At 41.3% G+C, this 19,879-nt stretch overlaps 1 protein-coding gene and 1 pseudogene across 2 annotated transcripts in view; both read left to right on the forward strand.

Moving 5' to 3' along the window:
- Positions 1 to 19,842, forward strand: LOC129485489 (UPF0764 protein C16orf89-like; annotated as a pseudogene).
- The window catches only part of DYNC1LI1 (dynein cytoplasmic 1 light intermediate chain 1), a 134,136-nt gene that overhangs the window by 87,326 nt on the left and 26,931 nt on the right, over positions 1 to 19,879 (forward strand). The gene's annotated exons all lie outside the window — the stretch shown is intronic.

The raw sequence follows: 19,879 nt of genomic DNA on the forward strand, positions 1-19,879 counted from the left end.
CTCGCCCCGCCCCGCCCCGCCCGGCCCCCAGCGGCCCGGGGTACCTGGTCCGCGAGCTAGCTCGCTGGCTCTCTTTGTGCGGACAGCCGGCCCAGCCCCGCCCCGCCTCGCCTCCCCACCTGTCGCGGACGGCTGGGAGAGAAGGGGAACACGAGACCCTTTACCCAGGACCTGCGGGGACCCGCCCTCCCTCAGGTTCCTCCTCCTCCTCGGGATATGGGGGTGGCCCTGACAGCCTCCCCTGGGAAGGACAGAATTCGATCGCCCATCTGAGGGATTCTGGTGGCCTGGGGTTTATCTAGAAAATGACAGGTTTTCTTTCATCACAAAAATTGGTAGCAGGAGGCTCTTCGCGAGAGCTCCAGCGCAAATGGCATGCCATTAATATTTAATAGCTGACTCTTTGTATAATTGACAGAAGCTAGAACTAAGACCTGGCGATAAATGTTCTTGATTCAGCGTTCTCTGGTACAATGTGCTCGTGTTGCAGCTACCTTAACTGTCACATATAATTCTGAAGTTTGTAAAGGGCGGTAGAACACAACTTTCTAGTTAAGTCTCTTCAGGCAAATGGATGTAATGAGGAGAAACGGTCCAGTGTCAGTTCTCCTGATTGTTCTGTTATCTCCTCGGCTCTCTGGAAGTTGTGTATTCTGTTTCTTTAGTGACTCTGGAGGTGGAGATAGAGGACTGAAGGAGCATAGTTCGCAGGTTCGCATTTTTGTAGGCTTAGCTCCTGAATCGTTTATAGGAGAAATTTCTCTATATAGTTCTTTACATGCGAGATAACTGAAGTTTGGCTTATACGATGATTCAATTTAAAAACTTAGGTGTTTGGTATCGGCTTAATACCAGAGTGTTTTTTTTTGTTGTTGTCGTTGTTTTGGTTATGTCCATCTAAAAACAGGAAACGAAGTCAAGTACTACGTGATAGGCTGCATGGTTAAATATGAATGTTTACATAGAAAAAATTACTTTTTTAATAGACTGCTGCCAAGCAAGAATAAATGATTATTGATATTCTTTAAAGCTACATGGAGCTAGTTGAAAAATTAGTTTTTACCTTTGTTTTTAATGTGATTGAAAGCACCTACTGCAGATTAGCCTGGATTGAGTCACTGCCCTATCACATATAAGCCCTAAGATCTTAAGCAAGTTGCTTGACATCTATAAACCTCCGTTTCTTCGTCTTTAAAATGGTTGTTATAGAAATAATAATACCCGCCTGTAGGGTTATAGGGGGAATCAAATGAGTTAATGTTTGTATAGTGGTAATATTTGCACGTGATACTTTGTCATGGATTTATCTTAAACTGAATTAGAAAATATTTGTGATCAGAACTTTTTAAAAAATTGAATTAGTGCCTACATAAGTGATATTAATAGAGTAAAAATAAATTAGGATCCAAAAGCAAAAAAAATTGTAGAATGTATTTTTAATTTACTAACTTAAACAGATTACTACTCATTACTAAGCTAAAATGGATTTATGTTCATATGACCTCATTGAAATTGATTCTATTTTAATTAAGTAAGACTTACTTGGAAACACTGCCATGGTAAAGGTAAGATTCAGTAGTTTTGTTCTTATTTTATACATTTTCTCCAGTTATTTCTGCACATTAGATATTGTATAGATGATTCTGTTTATGGTAAAACAAAAGTGGCAGTTTTGTTCATTCTTTGGTATACCTAATTTGCACTGAGGTTGTGCCATTTTTTTTTTTAACCCCGCTTTGACACTGGGTCTGTGCATGGGACTGAGTGTTCTTAGAGGCCCCAGCCTCCTTCACTCCACCATACAAGAATAGATTAAATTTCCTTTTTTATGAACTTAATAGTTCATAAAGTTCTATCTAATATCAGGTAATATGAGCTTGAAATTTAATATTTTTCTTACAGTACTGTTGGGATTTTCATCAGCGAGTCCTTTTCAGCTTTGGAAGGAGCTAATAACTGATTTGTATACTGGTTACAAAAATAGAGTTAACTTTCTAAAATACCCCTGAAGATTTCTTACAGACATTTCACCATCACATATGGCAGCATTCACTCTGTGCTGGTGGAGGGAAGAAATATCAAATAGGGATTGTGGTTTTCTTTGTTATGAGTTTGAAGGTGCTAGGCAGGAGGATGCTTGGCCCTAATAAATGTTTCATGAATGCAAGTGGTCTCTGGAGTCTCTTATTTAAAAAAACAAATCTAAGGCCAGGCACAGTGGCCCACGCCTGTAATCCCAGCATTTTGGGTGGCCGAGGAGTGGATCGTTTGAGCTCAGGAGTTGGAGACCAGCCTGGGTAATATGGTGAAACCCCATCTCTACAAAAAATAAAAAAATTGGCCTGGCACGGCAGCTCCTGCCTGTAATCCCAGACTTTAGGAGGCTGAGGTGGGTGGATCACCTGAAGTCAGGAGTTACAGACCAGCCTGGCCAACATGGTGAAACCCCATCTCTACTACAAATACAAAAATTAGCTGGGCATGGTGGCACACACCTATAATCCCAGTTACTCGGGAGGCTGAGGCAGGAGAATTGCTTGAGCCCGGGAGGCAGAGGTTGCAGTGAGCCAAGATCGTGCCACTGCACTCCAGCCTGGGTGACAGAGCAGAGTGAGACTCTGTCTCAAAAAAAAAAAAAAAAAGCTGGGTATGATGGTGTATGCCTGTAGTCTCAGCTACTCAGGAGGCTAAGGTGGAGGGACAAGTTGAGCCCTGGAGGCAGAGGTTGCAGTGAGCTGAGATCACGCCATTGCACTCCAGCCTGGGCAACAGAGTGAGACCCTGTCTCAAAATAATAATAATAATAATAAATAAATAAAATAAAAAAACAAATCTGAGCCTCTGACAAGGCTTTACATTTCAGAAACAACCTAGAATAGGAACAATGATACAGACCTAAGTACTCCCCTCACAACACACACAAATTGCAGTTCAGCTTGCTACATGCTCTCTCCTACTACCTGATGGGAGTTAAGGGTCATAACTAGTAATGTGTGTATGTGTAAGAGCCATTCTCAAAGGATTTTTATACAAATCTCATTTCACCTCTCTCCTCCCTGATCAGGGCACCAATTTATAGATGGGGTAGTGAATTGTAGAGACCTATTAAGTGGATTTTCCAAGGTCACACAACATAAGGGCCCTGTTCTGTGACTCTGGCATGGATTTCTAACTTGATAGAAGTTCCTGCAAGGGAGAGAGTGCCAGGTACAAAACTCTTTCTACTCAAAGCCTGTCTTTGAACGAAAGTACTGGTAATTATTTTAAAGGAAAATCCAAATATTTATTGGATTCTGGGATGCAGCTGTCGCCATGGCACTTGTGTTTAAGTAATCATTTAATCTGCCTAGGCCTGACTTCTAATGAAATCCAGAATGTCTATGATATTGACTCTTCTTTCTTGAAAGGTTTTGAGAATGGATTTCATTAAGATTTGTTTTTAATAAAGGTAGGACTTCTCGTGCATATATTTTAAGTAGGTTCTAACCTCTAAATTGTTCTTTTAAGAACTGCGTTTTCATTTTTACCTTTTAAATTTAATTACTTTTAATACAATTGATTATATTTGTTTTTTTGTTTGTTTGTTTGTTTTTGAGATGGAGTTTCCCTCTTGTTGCCCAGGCTGGAGTGCAATGGCAAGATTTCGGCTCACTGCAACCTCCGCCTCCTAGGTTCAAGCGATTCTCCTGCCTCAGCCTCCTGCGTAGCTGGGATTACAGGCATGTGCCACCACACCTGGCTAATTTTGTATTTTTAGTAGAGACAGTTTCTCCATGTTGGTCAGGCTGGTCTCGAACTCCCGACCTCAGGTGATCTGCCCGCCTTGGCCTCCCAAAGTGCTGGGATTGCAGTCATGAGCGACCGCGCTGGGCATATTTGTATTTTAATAGCTGCCTTTAAAGGCGGTTTCTCCATATTGATTACTTTCCCGTGTTTTGATAAGAAAAGTCCCTAAGGAAAATAATAATAATAATACCTAACATAGAGCACTTACAGGTACTAGTCATGTAAGGATTGTTTACGTACTCTCTCCCCTTAAAGATCAGGAAACAGACACATAATTTTTGTTTTGTTTTTGAGGCAGGGTCTTACTCTGTCACCCTGGCTGGAGCATGGTGGCGTAGTCTCGGCTCACTGCAACCTCTGCCTCCTGGGCTCAAACCATCCTCCTGCCTTAGCCTCCTAAGTAGCTGGGACTACAGGTGTGTGTCACCACTCCTAGCCAATTTTTGTACTTTTTGGAGAGATGAGGTCTCACCATTTTGCCCAGGCTGGTCTTGAACTCCTGGGCTCAAGCAGTCCTCCTCTCACCTCAGTCTCCCGAAGTATTGGGATTACAGGGATGAGCTACCACACCTGGCCAGAAACAGAAATGTTAAGTAAATTGTCCTAGGGTTACATAGCCAGGAGGCAAAATCAGTATTCAAAATTTTGCAGCCCGAGTCCGGCCTTGTGGCTCCTGCCTGTAATCCCAGCACTTTAGGAGGCCAAGGGGGGTGGATCACCTGAGGTCAAGAGTTCGAGACCAGCTTGGCCAATATGGTGAAACCCAGTCTCTACTAAAAATACAAAAATTAGCCAGACATAGTGGTGGGCTCCTGTAGTCCCAGCTACTCAGGAGGCTGAGGCAGGAGAGTTGCTTGAACCAGGGAGGCAGAGGTTGCAGTGAGCCAAGATCGCACCATTGTGCTCCAGCCTGAGTGATGAGTGAAACTCTGTCTCCAAAAAAAAAAATTGTGCAGCCCGGCTCCCAGAGCTAGTACACTTAATCTATACAATGTCCCTAAAGGAAAAGAGCTTTCCTTGTAAGAGGATGCTTAGCAGTTATTAAGGAATTTTATCTGATTCTTCTGAGTGTGTATCTTTTAGTGCAAACAGTACCACTTATTTAGATTAATTGAATTCATTGTCAACAAAGGTACATCTGTAATCCTGGTCCTGAGCACAGTGCCTGGTGTTTAGATAGGACTTCAGTGTAACTTTCTGATTTGCTGTCAGTGTGAATTAATGAAAACTAGCTGGTCCTTTGTCAAGTCATATAAGCCTCATCTTTCTCGTCTGTAAATTAGGCTATTTGAATTTAATGATCTCCAAAGCCTTATTTGATCTGACATTTTGTAAATTTTCTTATTTTAATCATGTGAGTTATTGAATATTTTTAAAGAAATGTTTTAAGGCATATTGAAATTGGGTTTTAATTAATTAATGTAGATGTAGGCCATTTAATTCCACCCAGGAAAGAAATGTAAAGTCGCTATATTGTTCCCTGAAGGTATTAGTCCACGATAATATGCAGCCAAAAGAGTCCCACAAAATGCTGAACATCATCAATAAGTATATGTGAAAGTCTTTTTTTCCCCCACTTCGGGAATAAAACTATTATGCTTGAGCTATTGTAGGAAACCTTAAGATATACACAGTGGAATTCAGAGATCTGTTCAGAGAAGTAACTTGTAACTGGCAAGGGAGTGTATGGTTTTCTATATGAGGACTGATTATAAAAATAATGAGAGTGTTCAGTCTAAAACTATTGATTTGGTGAGAGCTGGGATTAAAGATCATCAAGGTTCCATGAGTTATGCTGTTTTCTGGCATGATTGGTTATGGGAATATGATGCAAGGAATAGACTGTTACCATATATGATATTGAATTTTTTCAAAGAATTAGCATGAAATTATTTATTACATGTTTATTATATGTTACTACTACTAAAAATACACCAAATATAAAGTGTTTTGAGAGTAAGATGGCATATTGGCATCTTATAATAGGGTCAGCAAACTCTTCTGTCAAGGGCCAGATTGTAAATAGTTTAGGCTTTGTAAGTCATATGGTCTCTGTTGCAACAACTCAGTTCTGCTCTTGTAGTTCCAAAACAGCCATGGATAATATGTAAATGAATGGGTACAGCCTTGTTTCAGTAAAACTTTATTTACCAAAACAGGCAGCAGGCCAGTTTTGGCCTGTGGCCTGAAGTTTGTGAACCTTTGTGTGTGTTTGTTTGTTTGTTTATTTATTTATTTAGAGACGGGGTCTTGCCCTGTCACCTAGGCTGTAGTACACTGGCACGATCATAACTTATTGCAGTCTCAAACTCCTGGGCTCAAGAGATCTTCCTGCCTCAGCCTCTCAAGTAACTGGGAATATAGGATGTATTCCCACCACGATGGCTAATTTTAAAAATTGTTAGATTTTTCTAGAGACAGGGATTTACTATGTTGCCCAGGCTGGTCCCCAACTCCTGGGCTAAAGTGATCCTTCCACCTCAGTCTCCTGAATCACTGGGGTTGTAGGTCTGACCCACAGTGCATGGCTGTATTAGGTGATTATTGGCGTCAGTTTTATCAGTAAGCATAAATGCCAGTTAATAGAGATTTCTGGTTAATGGGATATGGTATGTGGCACATAATAGGTGCCTAGTGAATATCTGTTGAACAAATGATGAACAGTCTTTACTTAAAGTATCATTGTTATTCCAGTTAGGTATAGTTTGAGCACAGATTTAAGAATTGTTAAGAGGACTTCATGTAATATTTCCCCAAGTGCTACTGTCAAAAGCAGAAAACAGAACTGGCAAATCACAGATACAGGCTGGTAGAACAGTAATTCAGCTGGTGTGAAATCCATGTGAGAGAGAATGCCAGTAAAAGCACTTAGAAAATATAAAACGGGAAGGAGTCTTGAAATAGGAAAAGAAAAGTCCAAAATTCAGCATGGGACTCTGTCACTAACAAGTCTAAGTGGCCAGGCTTGGTGGCTCAGGCCTGTAATTCCAGCACTTTGGGAGGCCAAGACAGGCAGATTACTTCAAGTCATGAGTTTGAGACCAGCCTGGCCAACATGATGAAACCCCATTTCTACTAAAAATAGAAAAATTAGCCAGGTGTGGTGGTGGGCGCCTGTAATCCCAGCCACTCGAGAGGTGGAGGCAGGGAGAATTGCTTGAACTCAGGAGATGGAGGTTGCAGTGAGCCGAGATCACGCCACTGCACTCCAGCCTGGGTGACCAAGCAAGAATCCATCTCAAAAAAAAAAAAAAAAGTAAGTGACCATGGACTAACCTTTTTGGGCCTTATTTGCTTTATTTGTAAAATCAGGACAGTGGCTATTAGAAAGACCCCACAGATTACCATTTTATTCTTTTTTTTAACCAAACATTTATTAGAGACATGTCATGTATAAAATGCTTTGCTGAATCATCTGGGGTAAACAGGATGACTAAGACTCAGCTCCTGCCCTCCAGGAGCTTATAAACTCCTGTGGGGAAGAGACTCAAAGTAGTAAAGATCAAGTATGTCGGTATGAAATAATTGCTAAATAGGTCACGAAATATTTTGTGGAAAAGGTAGTATCTGAGTACAATTTTGCTAAGAAGGGTGGGGAGGAGAACAACCGGTGAAAAGGGCCTAAAACCCAGAGAAAAGGGCCGAGGCAGTTTAGGTATGGCGGAAGGAGTCCTGACAAAAGCCACAAGATCTTAGAGTCAGCCTCCCTATCCTTTGAAGCGGTGGAGTTGTGGACAAATTAGAACCTCCTGACCTGTAAACTGAGATTATTTCGTACATCATGGGATTAAAAGTACCAAAAGAAATTATGTCTAAAACACTTTCCCCTCAAAATTGGAAATCACTATTTTAAATTATGAAAGTAATGCATGTTTCTTGCCAGAGAAAGAAAAAAAAAACATAAGAAGATAAAGTGAAAATAGCCATGCTCAGTGGCTCCCGCCTGCAATCTCAGCACTTTGGGAGGCCCAGGTGGGGGCATGGCTTGAGACCAGCCTGGGTAATACAGCAAGACTCTGCCTCTACAAAAAATTTTTTTAAATAGCTGGTGTGGTGGCACATGTCTTTTGTCCCAGCTACTTGGGAGGCTGAGGCAGAAGGTTCATTTGAGCCTGGGAGTCCAAGGTTGTAGTGAGCTGTGATCACACCACTGCACTCCAGACTGGGTGACAGAGGGGGACCGTGTCCCAAAAGAAGGAAAGAAAGAACATGAAAATAATGCATGATCCTACCGCCTAGAGGTAAGTGTTCATTTTTTCTTATTTATTTATTTTTTATTTTTTAGAGAGAAAGTCTTGCTCTGTTCCTCAGGCTGGAGTGTGATAGTGTAATCATAGCTTACCTCATCCTCCAATTGCTGGGCTCAAGTGATTTTCCTGCCTCAGCCTCCTGAGTAACTGGGACTACAGGACACCATATCTGGCTAATTATTTTTTGGAGAGATGGGAGTCTCACTATGTTGCCCAGCCTGGTCTCAAACTCCTGTGCTCAAATGATCCTCTGGTCTTGGCCTCAAAGTGCTAGGGTTATAGGTACGAGCATCTATTAACACACCAGGTCGTGTTCATTTTCTCTATGTGAATATTTTTTTCTTAAAAATAAACTCATGATTTATATTGTTTGCAATCAGATTTTTTTTTAATGTCGTGTACCATGGTTCACTTTGTGTAACACGGGTTTTTTTTTTTCATGTTAATAGATACGGCTTTATCTTGTTTATTGACTGAATAGTATATATAGCTATACCATAATTATAATGGATTGGTAGACAGATTATTATTATTATACTTCACTTTCCACTTGCCCAGTATTTTCTTTGGGATAAGTTCCCAGAAGTGCAATTGTTAGGTCTTTTAAATCTTTCTACGTAAGTATTGTCAGTCTTCTAGGAAAGTTGTACTATTTTACTATTTTACTTTTTTTTTTTTTTTTTGAGATGAGGTCTCGCTCTGTTACACAGGCTGGAGTGCAGTGGTGCCATCTTGGCTCACTACAACCTCCGCCTCCCGGGTTCAAGCAATTCTCCTTCCTCAGCCTCCCAAGTAGCTGGGACTACCGGCGTGTGCCACCACACCTGGCTAATTTTTTGTATTTTTTAGTAGAGACAGGGTTTCGCCATGTTAGCCAGGATGGTCTCGATCTCCTGACCTCGTGATCCGCCTACCTCAGCCTCCCAAAGTGCTGGGGTTACAGGTGTGAGCCATCATGCCCGGCCACATTTTTACCATCAGTATGTGAGAATACTTGTTTGTTTTGCACCATTGCCAATACTAAATATTATTCATTTTAATCTTTGGCTGTCTAATAGGTTAAAAATTTGCATCTTAATGTAAAGATGATTTAATTGTAGAATACATACCATATTTGATTAAGAACCATTGCTTTAGTGTGACTTTGACCTCCTAGGGCATGGGAACTATTAATAGCCATTATAATCAACTACTGTGCTTAGCATTTACTGATCTTGGTAGATAGTTATTGGATTAAACGAAATGTTTTCTTTGGTGTTTTTTTTTTTTTTTTTTTTTTTTGAGACGGAGTTTTGCTCTTGTCCAGGCTGAAGTGCAGTGGTGCAGTCTTGGCTCATTGCAATCTCCACCTCCCCGGTTCAAGCGATTCTCCTGCCTCAGCCTCCCGAGTAGCTGGGATTACAGGCATGAGCCACCATACCTGGCTAACTTTGTATTTTTAGTAGACGGGGGTTTCTCCATGTTGGTCAGGCTGGTCTTGAACTCCCGACCTTAGGTGATCTGCCCGCCTCATCCTCCCAAAGTGCTGGGATTACAGGTGTGAGCCACTGTGCCCGGCCAACTAAATGTTATTTTTAATTCATATCTAGACAGCCTGTGGGAGTAAGGAAAATGATTAAGGATAAGTTCTGTTTTTTTTTAATGTAATGTGAATTGCTGAATGATCAATCCAAAGGTAGGGCTTTGGCCAGCTGCAGGGATGGGAACTATCATGTATTGTGTCTGTTACTTGTGTTGGGTGTTCTGCTAGGTGCCGCGTTATGTAACATGTTTACTGTTTTACAGGAAAGGGTTTTAAGCCCCAGGTTACACAACTGAGCTGGAATTCATTTTATTTATTTATTTTTTGAGACGGAGTCTTACTCTGTTGCCCAGGCTGGAGTGCAGTGGCACGATCTCGGCTCACTGCAACCTCCATCTCCCTAGTTCAAGTGATTCTCCTGCCTTAGCCTCTGGAGCAGCAGGGACTACAGGCATGCCACCACACTTGGCTAATTTTTGTATTTTTAGTAGAGATGGGGTTTCACATTGTTGGCCAGGCTGGTCTTGAACTCCTGACCTCAGTTGATAGACCTGCCTCGGCCTCCATAAGTGTTGGGATTACAGCTGTGAGCCACCACGCCTGGCCTTCAGCTGGAATTCAAAATTGGGTTTGTCTTTTTGCTCTACAGGCACCCCTTGACATGTTGGAGGGATGTAGTCATGAATAGGCATGCATAAATGTTTACTTAGAGTCACTTTGTGTCCTGCATTTGGTTAATAGTCTCTCCCTACTCTTACCTACCAATGTGAGGGAGGACGATGCCCTCTAGGAGATGGGGAGCACACCAAAAGTCCCTCACCCTACCTGGGTCCTCCAGATAACCTGTGGAAGGCCATTCGGAAGATGTACACCACAGGTAGTTCAGTGAAGACCCCTCATGGCTCTTGTCACCAGAGCTTTCAGATAAAATAGGATAATTTATGTCATATAAGGCTAAATCAAAAATGTCAGCTTTACAATATTGATATCTCAATTGGATAAGGAAGGGATATAGCACATTAGAATTCCCTGTCTCCTGATGTTCATGATGCTGGGGACCGTGTCAAACAGTGGCATGCATACTTGGGAAGTGTTCAAGATAGCTATTATCATTAAAGTATTATGTGTTCTTAATTTTTTGCTTTGACTACTCATTTTTCACAATTCCTGTTTTTATTGTTATATTTTTTAAACTGCTGATGTAAGTTACAAAGGAGTTGGGCCGGGCATGGTGGCACACACCTATAATCTCAGCATTTTGGGAGGCCAGGGTGGGCAGATCGCTTGAACTCAGGACTTTGAGACCATCCTGGGCAGCATGGTGAAATCTTGCTCTACAAAAAATACAAAAATCAACCAGGTATGGTGGATGCACCTGTAGTCTCAGCTACTCAGGAGGCTGAGGTGGGAGGATCACCTGAGCCTAGGAGATCGAGGCTGCAGTGAGCTGAGATCTTGCCACTGCACTCCAGCCTGGGCAACAGAGTTGCCCTATCTCACACACACACACAAAACCTATATATATATGAGTTTTATTTCTAATGTATTACTGATCAAGAAGTAATGGATGAAGCTGGGCACAGTGGCACACATCTGTAGTGCAAGTTACTCGGGAAATTTAAATGGGAGGATTGCTGGAGCGCCAAAGTTCAAGACTAGCCTGGGCAACATAGCAAGACCCTGTCTTTAAAAAAAAAAAAAAAGTGGTAGTAATGGATGATAATAGTAAAGCATTTTAAACCCATCACTATAGAGATGGCCTGATCTTACTCTTCTCCATTTAGAAGTTGGGGAACAAATGGAATTATTTGACCGGTTTACACAATCAATAATGACAGTGTTGCAGTTAGAAATCACATTTCTAAGTCTTCATAGTTCTAATCTGTTAATTGTTATTATTATTTTTTTTTGAGATGGAGTTTTGCTCTTGTTGCCCAGGCTAGAGTGCAGTGGTGTGATCTTGGCTCACCGCAGCCTCTGCCTCCTGGGTTCAAGCGATTCTCCTGCCTCAGCCTTCCTGAGTAGCTGGGACTACAGGCATGCGCCACCACACCCGGCTAATTTTGTATTTTTAGTAGAGATGGGATTTCTCCATGTTGGTCAGGCTGGTCTCGAACTCCCAACCTCAGGTGATCGGCCCGCCTTGGCCTCCCAAAGTGCTGGGATTACAGGCATGAGCCACCACGCCCGGCCTCCTGTTAATTGTTATTATAAAGTTGATGGAGATTACATTCTATTGTTGAGTTAGAGATCTATCAGGGAGATAAAGCAGTATCACTCTGTAGTGTTTTGGTGACCATGTGTGGAATTTGAGATTTTCTTTTTCTTTTCTTTTTTTTTACATTTTTAAAGAGTTGGGGGAATAAAACAAAAATGTGTGACAGAGACCTATGTGGCCTGAGAAGCTTAAAATATTTGGGGTCTAGTCCTTTACAGACAAAGTTTTCTAGCACCTGCATGTAGACATGAAAATTAATAGTATTGCTTTTATGAAATTTTTGTTGTTGTTGTTTGAGACAGGGTCTTGCTCTGTTGCCCAGGCTGGAGAGCAGTGGTGCAATCACAGTTCACTACAGCCTCAGCCTCCTGGGCTCAGGTGATCCTCCCACCTTAGCCTCCTGAGTAGCTGGGGCTACAGACGTGTGCCACCATGCCCGCCTAATTTTTATATTTTTTTGTAGAGATGGGGTTTTGCCATGTTGCTCAGGCTGTAATGAAATGATTAGTTTTTTTTAATATGCCCTCTTTAAGAACATCTAGTATATAAACATGCAAATTTAGATAAAATATTCAGAAAATAATTTTAGCCTCATCACCTAAAGGGTTCTTTATGGAAGGGCTTTCATCCAGTCTGTTTGAACAGGAACTCTCTACTTGTGTAATTACATGTTTACAGATCGTTAACTATTTGGCTGCCAGTCTTAAAGCTGATGTGTCTGTTTCACTGCCAGCTGAAGGCCAAGGAACTGAAGATAGGTAGCTGGATTATTTCAAGCATTGTTTGAAACCCCTTTTCTGTACTTACTTGTCACTTTAAAGGTATATTAATTGTGTAGAATAAAGTAAATTTTTTTGTTTTATTTTACTGGAACTATTAGGTGTGTTGTGTTTTCCAAACAATAACTTATAATTTAGTGACTTAATTTTTTAAATTGTTTGCCATTAAGCATTATTTTTATATTTATTTCTATTTATTATTTATTTATTTTATTTTTATTTATTTACTTTTTTTGAGACGGAGTCTTGCTGTCGTTGTCCAGGCTGGAGTGCAGTGGCACGATCTCGACTCACTGCAACCTCCGCCTCCTGGATTCAAGTGTTTCTCCTGCCTCAGCCTCCTGAGTAGGTGGGATTACAAAGTGCCTGCCACCATGCCTGGCTAATTTTTTTTTTTGTATTTTTAGTAGAGATAGGGTTTCGCCATGTTGGCCAGGCTGGTCTCAAACTCTTGACCTCAGGTGATCCACCTGCCTCGGCCTCCCAGAGTGTTGGGATTACAGGCCTAAGCCACCGTGCCCAGCCAAGCATGATTTTTAAACGTATCAGTGTCAAAGGACAGGCATCCTGAACTTTAACATTTTTTATCCTTCTAATTGTATAGGTGAATAAAGAAAAGAGGGTTCATGATGGAGTTTTTAGTATCTTCAAACATTGTCCAGCTTGGTTGTGGCAAGGCAGCTAAGGACCAACCCTTGGTCCAATGGCTAGAAAAAGTTTTCCTAAGTTTAGTGAAGGAGGAATGTATTATGAGCTTATACTATTAATCTGTTATTGATGAGAGGTGGCCATTCGAGTTTTATATATATGAGTAATGAATGATTTTAATAGATTGTGGTAAATGGCCAGAACAAGCAGTTACAGATGAAGTATATTATGAAAATAGAGATTGTGGTTGGAATCAAGAAATAGGAAAGTTTGGGCCAGATGTCCTGGCTCATGACTGTAATCATAACATTTTAGGAGACTGAAGTGGGAGGATTGCTTGAGTTCAAGACCAGCCTGGTTAACATAGGGAGACCCCATCTCTACAAAAAATTAAAAAATTAGCCAGACATGGTGGCGCACCCCTGTAGTCCCAATTACTCAAGCTGAGGTGGGGGGATTGCTTGAGCCCAGGAGGTTGAGGCTTCAGTGAGCCATAATTGCACACTGTACCCCAGCTTGGGTGACAGAATGAGACCCTGTCTCAAAACAAAACAGAGAAACAAGAAGGAAACCCACAAAGCAACAAAAAGAATATGAAGGTTGGTGAAAGATCTATACATAAGACGTGGTTTCTCTATTTGGTAAGCAAGCAATCTCCTTAAAAGCAAAGACTTTATGTCTAGCTGACTGTTAGGAGAACCTGCCTGAAGAGTATTCGTTGAATGTTGGGGACAGACCTGACACACTTATAGACTGCTGGAAGAAACACACGTACAAGATGACCTTCTGCAGTACAGTGTGTTATTCAGTCTGCAGTGTGCTATTGAGAGCACAAAGAGGGCACTTAACCAAACATGGGGAGTCAAAGAAAGCTTCCTAGAGACCAGAAGAAGATAGCGTTCTCCCAGGAGAGGGGAAGGGAAGAGTATTCCAGAGAGAAGTGATGGCATATGTGAAGGTGTAGAGTTGGGAGAGAACGAGGCGTCTGACCAGAAGTTCCTGAAAGAAATTGTGTGTCTAGAGCCTAGCATGTTGGTGGTGGACACGGTGAGAGATGGGCAGGAAAGGTAAGGGAGCTTTAATTTTGCCCTTTACCTGTAAGAACAGCAGGAAGACCCTGACGGGTTTTTTTCTTACATCTTATGAAAATTCCAAACATACAGAAAAGTTGAAGGGATTTTACAGTTAATACTCATATCTCAACCTAGATTCTACCATTAACATTTAATTACATTTGCTTTATCACATGTGTCCTGCTCTATTACCCATTTTTTAAAAATGCATTTCAGAGTAAGTTGCAGATATCAGTACACTTTCCTCTAAATACTTCAGCAAGTGTTATCATTAACTAGAATGCCCTGATGAAGGATCTTAAGAGAGAGAGTGGCATAATGAGATCGGTTCAGGAAGATCACTCAGCTGCAGGATGGGAATGGATTGGGGGATGGTATATACTTAGTGAATGCTCGCCTTTAAGTGGTGTGTTAATAGAGTGAGGAGAAGAGAACTGGGAGGAGGCCACATGTTAAGTTTTGTGCCTAAAGACATAAAAAGAGAAAAACAGTTTAACAAATAATATGATTGGAAGATGTGTATAACCCTAGAACAAGACTGCATCTTTGCAGATATCTCAGATCAGATTCCTGGAAAATAGGAGATAAAAAGTGGGATTTTGTTTACAGAATCTTTGTTTTCATTAGCTTTTCAGACCTTTTATGAAACAGATCTGTTTTCAGATGTTGCATTTGCCATCAAGACACATCATGTCAGACTGCATTTACGTGTAAAGAAAGTGAAAGCTGCATAATCCCCTGAGGGGTCTTAAGAGGATTTTGAATTGAAGCTTAAGATGTATGAAAAGAAGAAATGGGCTCAAAATGTTTATAAAATATGAATGTTCAATTTTCAATTACCAGGGTCTGATGAGGTGGCTCATGCCATAATTCCAGCACTTTGGGAGGCTGAGGCGGGCAGATGACTTGAGGCCAGGAGTTTGAGACTAGCCTGGGCAACATGGTGAAACCCCATCTCTACTAAAACCACAAAAACTAGCTGGGCATGGTGGCATGCGCCTGTAGTCCCAGCTCTCGAGAGTCTGAGGCAGGAGAATTAGGATGCGGAGGTTGCAGTGAGCCAAGATTGCGCCATTGCACTCCATCCTGGGTGACAAAGTGAGAGTCTGTCTCAAAAAAAAAAAAAAAAAATTCAAAAATTTCAATTACCAGATGTTATTAAAGTTGATAAATGAGAGAGGAGGAAGAGTGGTTGATAGAAATTTCGCTCCCAGAAAGATTTTGTTTCAATAAATAAAATGCTTCCTGAAACATTTTAAGAATCTTCTTCCTGCCAAAGCAGTGTGTTGAGGTGGTCAGAATATTCTTGGGAATAAGTTTTTGTTTTTTCCTTATTCTGTTTACCCTAAGAGCTAAAGGGAGTTGTATCCTTGCAGAGGTTGACTTGGATTCTCTTGGGAGGCATGGATTATTCTATGCTACCACCAATCTTTGTGACTGTAGCCTTGGCCTCAGTTTCCCCATTTGTAAGAAGAGGGGATTTATTACAGTTCCTTGTAGCCCCAAAATGCTGTGTTTATGAAATGTTATTTATTCTCAATGTGACCATTTCTAACTTGTTACAAGAAGTGAGAAATTTTGAAATCACAGGGTGGGGAAATAATCTGAAACTACCATGTTTAACATACTACATTTATTTGACCATATGCTCTTTCCTTTTTCAAATTTCATGTTGTAAAGTTTACTTAAAACACATCTACAAAGTACTGAATGTTAAGAGGAATAGCTGTCATCATTTAAAATTCTAGCAGAGAAAAAATTATCAGCATAGTAAAACAAACTTCTGGTACTTCAAGTTAGATTCAGAAGACTAGGAACATACCCACCTGTCACTCAGACGAAGTCCACAGAGAAGAATGCATTAATTCATTTTTCTTTCCTTCTGAAAATAGTAGTGATTCTTGGAAGTGGAGATAACTTTTTTCTTCAGAGAGCCATAATACAAAAAATAATAAACAGTCTTTTTGTTGTTGTTGTTACATAGAGGTTTCTATGTTGCCCAGGCTGGCCTCAGGTGCCTAGCCTCGCCTCCTCATGCACCAGGACAACAGCCCTGAGCCACCACAGCTCCCAAACAGTCTTGCTTTAATGACACCAGCACTGTTGAGTATTAGGAAGAGTGTGCCTTGGCATTAAATTCCTATGAATTCAGACCTGGCTCTGTCATTTCCTACCTGTGTGAACTTGGATAAGGTACTTAACTGAGCCTCAGTATCCTACCTGCCAAATGGGAGATAATCGCGCCCCTGAGAGTTGTTGTGTTAGTTACAGTTGGCAGGATACTCTTGCAGGCAGGCACTCTGTAAGTGTTCATTGCTGTATGCTGCTTGCTGCTTCTGTAGAGAGGGAAGTGGGAACCACTAGTGGCTCCATTTGACTAAGGTATGGGCGAAGGGACATAATTCTAGTCTTTAATTTTTATTGTATGGAAACATGTTGACTTCATCCTTTTTCTGTCCTAGTTTTTTAGGCCTTTGCATTTCAAACTCATTAATATACAATATAGTTTGAAAATACTCTCAAAGTAGGTAAGGGGACAAAATTTGTATCCTGCATTTAGCGATTTGTGAAACTTAGATCAATTTTTGGCTGCAACTGAATTGATAGCACTTTTCTATGGTTTGGTTTGGGTTTTTGGTTTTTGTTTTTGGGATAGTGTCTCACTCTGCTTTCCGGGCTGGAATGCAGTGGCATGATCACAACTTACTGCAGCCTTGATTCTCCCATGCCTGAGCTGTCCTCCCACCTCAGCTTCCTGAGTAGCTGGGACCACAGGTGTGCACCACCACACCTGGCCAATTTTTCTATTTTTTTTGTAGATAGAGGATCTCCCTATCTTGACCAGACTGGCCTTCAACTCCTGGGTTCAAGTGATCCTCTTGCCTTGGCCTCCCAAAACGCTGAGGTCCATGCGCAGCCGATAGCACTTTTTGTTGTTTGAGACAAGATGTGTCAGTGGCTGCTCTGTAGGAGGCTTAGAAGTATACATTTTAGGCTGGTTGCGGTGGCTCACGCCTGTAATCCCAACACTTTGGGAGGCCGAGGCGGGCAGATCACGAGGTCAGGAGATCCTGGCCAACATGGTGAAACCCCGTCTCTACTAAAAATTAAAAAATTAGCTGGGTGTGGTGGCGTGTGCCTGTAGTCCCAGCTATTTGGGAGGCTGAGGCAGGAGAATTACTTGAACCTGGGAGGTGGAGGTTGCAGTGAGCCAAGATCGCATCCCTGCACTCCAGCCTGGCGAAAGAGGGAGACTCCATCTCAACAACAACAACAACAAAAGTATACATTTTGCTGTGAAAGGAGCAGAGATAATAGGCACATTTGTCACATGTGCTTTTTAAGTACTAGGGATGCCAGCAGTGAACAAAATAGAAATGCCTGTTTTTCTGGAGCTTGCTTTTGAGGTTGGGGGAGACTGAGTAAAATACATAGTATCTTAGTATGTTCAGTGGAAAAAAAAAAAAAAAGAATGTTGGGAGGTTGTAATTCTAAATGAGATGGGGGAAGAAAAGGTGGGGGTCTCAGTGACTCATCCTTGTAATCCCAGTGCTTGGGAGGCTAAGCGGAAGGAATGCTTGAGGCCAGGAGTTTGAGACCAGCCTGGGCAACATAGTAAGACCCTGTTTTAAAAATGAATGAATGAATGAAGAAAGATAACAGAGTGAGACCTGTCTTTAAAGTGAATGAATGAATGAATGAATGAATAGTAAATACTTGTTTGTAAGAAGGAATGAATGAATGAGGTGGTCAGGGAGGCCTACCTGAGGGGGTAATGTTTGAGGGAAGGCAAAAAGGAGGTGAGGCAACATGCAGATATGTGAAGGAACTTTGTTGTAGGTAGAGGGAATAGTGGATATAAAGGCTTTGAGGTTGAAATCTTATATTAATTATGTAAGTCAATGTTTTGGGGGAAGTGGCAAGATGATGATAATGCTTTGTGCATATTGAAATGTGAGGTATTCATGGGACATCCAGTAGTAATGACTAGTAAGTAGTTTGGGAGAAGCTGAGCCTTGAAGGAAGTCTGTGGGTCACCAGATTTTAGGTGGATTTGAAGTCGTGGATTTGCAGTCTCTGGGAATTACATATACAGTGAGAAGAGCAGAGGACTGAGGAAGGAACCCTAGGTAACACATGTTGGGTAGGGATAGAAGAGCAGTCTGCAAAAAGACTTAGGACCAAACACTTCAGAGGCAGCTGGTAAAGAGGATGGTGTTTCTGAAGTTATAGCCAGGCAGTCTTCTCTGATTTCTCTGTCTGCCTCTTCTCTCTGCCAACTCCCAACCAAAACAGCCTTTGAGTATAGTTGTCCCTGCCTCCATACCTTGGTTCAGAACTACCTCATTTTTTGCTAGGACTCCATTAATAGCCTATTGTCTACTCTCTTTACTCCTAAACTTATTCTTGTCAGTCATTCTTCTACACTTTTCCATAGCACTCTTTCTAAAGTACCTAAACTGTGCCAGTGGTTCCTCATCTTCAGAATAGTCTGACCTTCTCAGCCTGGCATAAGATGCCCTTCATGATCTGGCCTCCTCTGTTTGTTTTCACCTTTTGCTTCCTTTCCCCTTCACATCCTAATTTCATGCATTCAAATTATTTGTCCTTCCTAGAAGGACGCTTCTTTGCTTCTGGGTCTCTGTACCTGCTTTTCTCATGTGTTCTTACTTCCTGGAATGACAAACTCTCCATGGTTCATTAACTGTGCAAGATTTGGCTAAAGTGTTACCTTTTCTGCAAAGACTTCTGACTTCCAAGTAAAACCAGGCTCTTCCCTCTGGGCTGACTTCCTGATTTGTTGCATATCTCTGGTGTAGTTGTAATGACAGTATCTTGAAACTGTTTCCTATTTGTTATCCCCTTCCAATTTATGAGCTCTTAGAGGACAACAATTTTGGTGTAAGGATCTTCATATTCTTAGTGTTTGGCTTAATTTAATAAATATGTAATGCAGTGGTTTTCTTTTTTTTTTTTTTTTTTTGCTGTTATTTTTTTTTTTTAATTTAAAAACTGTAAATAGAGATGGGATCTCACTTGATTACCCAGGCTGGTCTTGAACTCCTGGGCTCAAGTGATCCTCCTGCCTCGGCTCCCAAAGTGCTGGGTTTGCAAGCATGAGCCACCACATCTAGCCATGGAGTGGTTTTCAGTGTGGCTTCTGTACCAGCAGTATCAGCATCTCTGGAAACTTGTTAGAAATGCAGATTCTTAGGCCCCACCCAATATTTACTGGATTAGAAACTAAGGGGGTGAGTCCCAGTAATCTGTGTTTTAACAAACTTCTCAGGTGATTCTGATACCTTATAACAAATCCTGCAGGTGATTCTGGTAGTTCTAATAGAAAATTATTAATTCGTCCATTCAAACGAATGATTGACAACATTCACAGAGAGGAATAAACTCTGATCTCATGGTAAGTGGAGGAGAACCCTGTTCAGTCTTTAGAAAAAGGAAACAACCATGCTCTAGTGATGGCTGCAAAAACTTAAAATAGTGAGCATATATAGTTAGATTGGCAGTTTTGTTTGTTTGTTTGTTTGTTTTGAGACGGAGTTTTGCTCTTGTTGCCTAGGCTGGAGTGCAATGGCGCAATCTCAGCT

Source organism: Symphalangus syndactylus, chromosome 1 (assembly GCF_028878055.3).
Source record: "Symphalangus syndactylus isolate Jambi chromosome 1, NHGRI_mSymSyn1-v2.1_pri, whole genome shotgun sequence".
In the NCBI taxonomy this organism is placed as follows: domain Eukaryota; kingdom Metazoa; phylum Chordata; class Mammalia; order Primates; family Hylobatidae; genus Symphalangus; species Symphalangus syndactylus.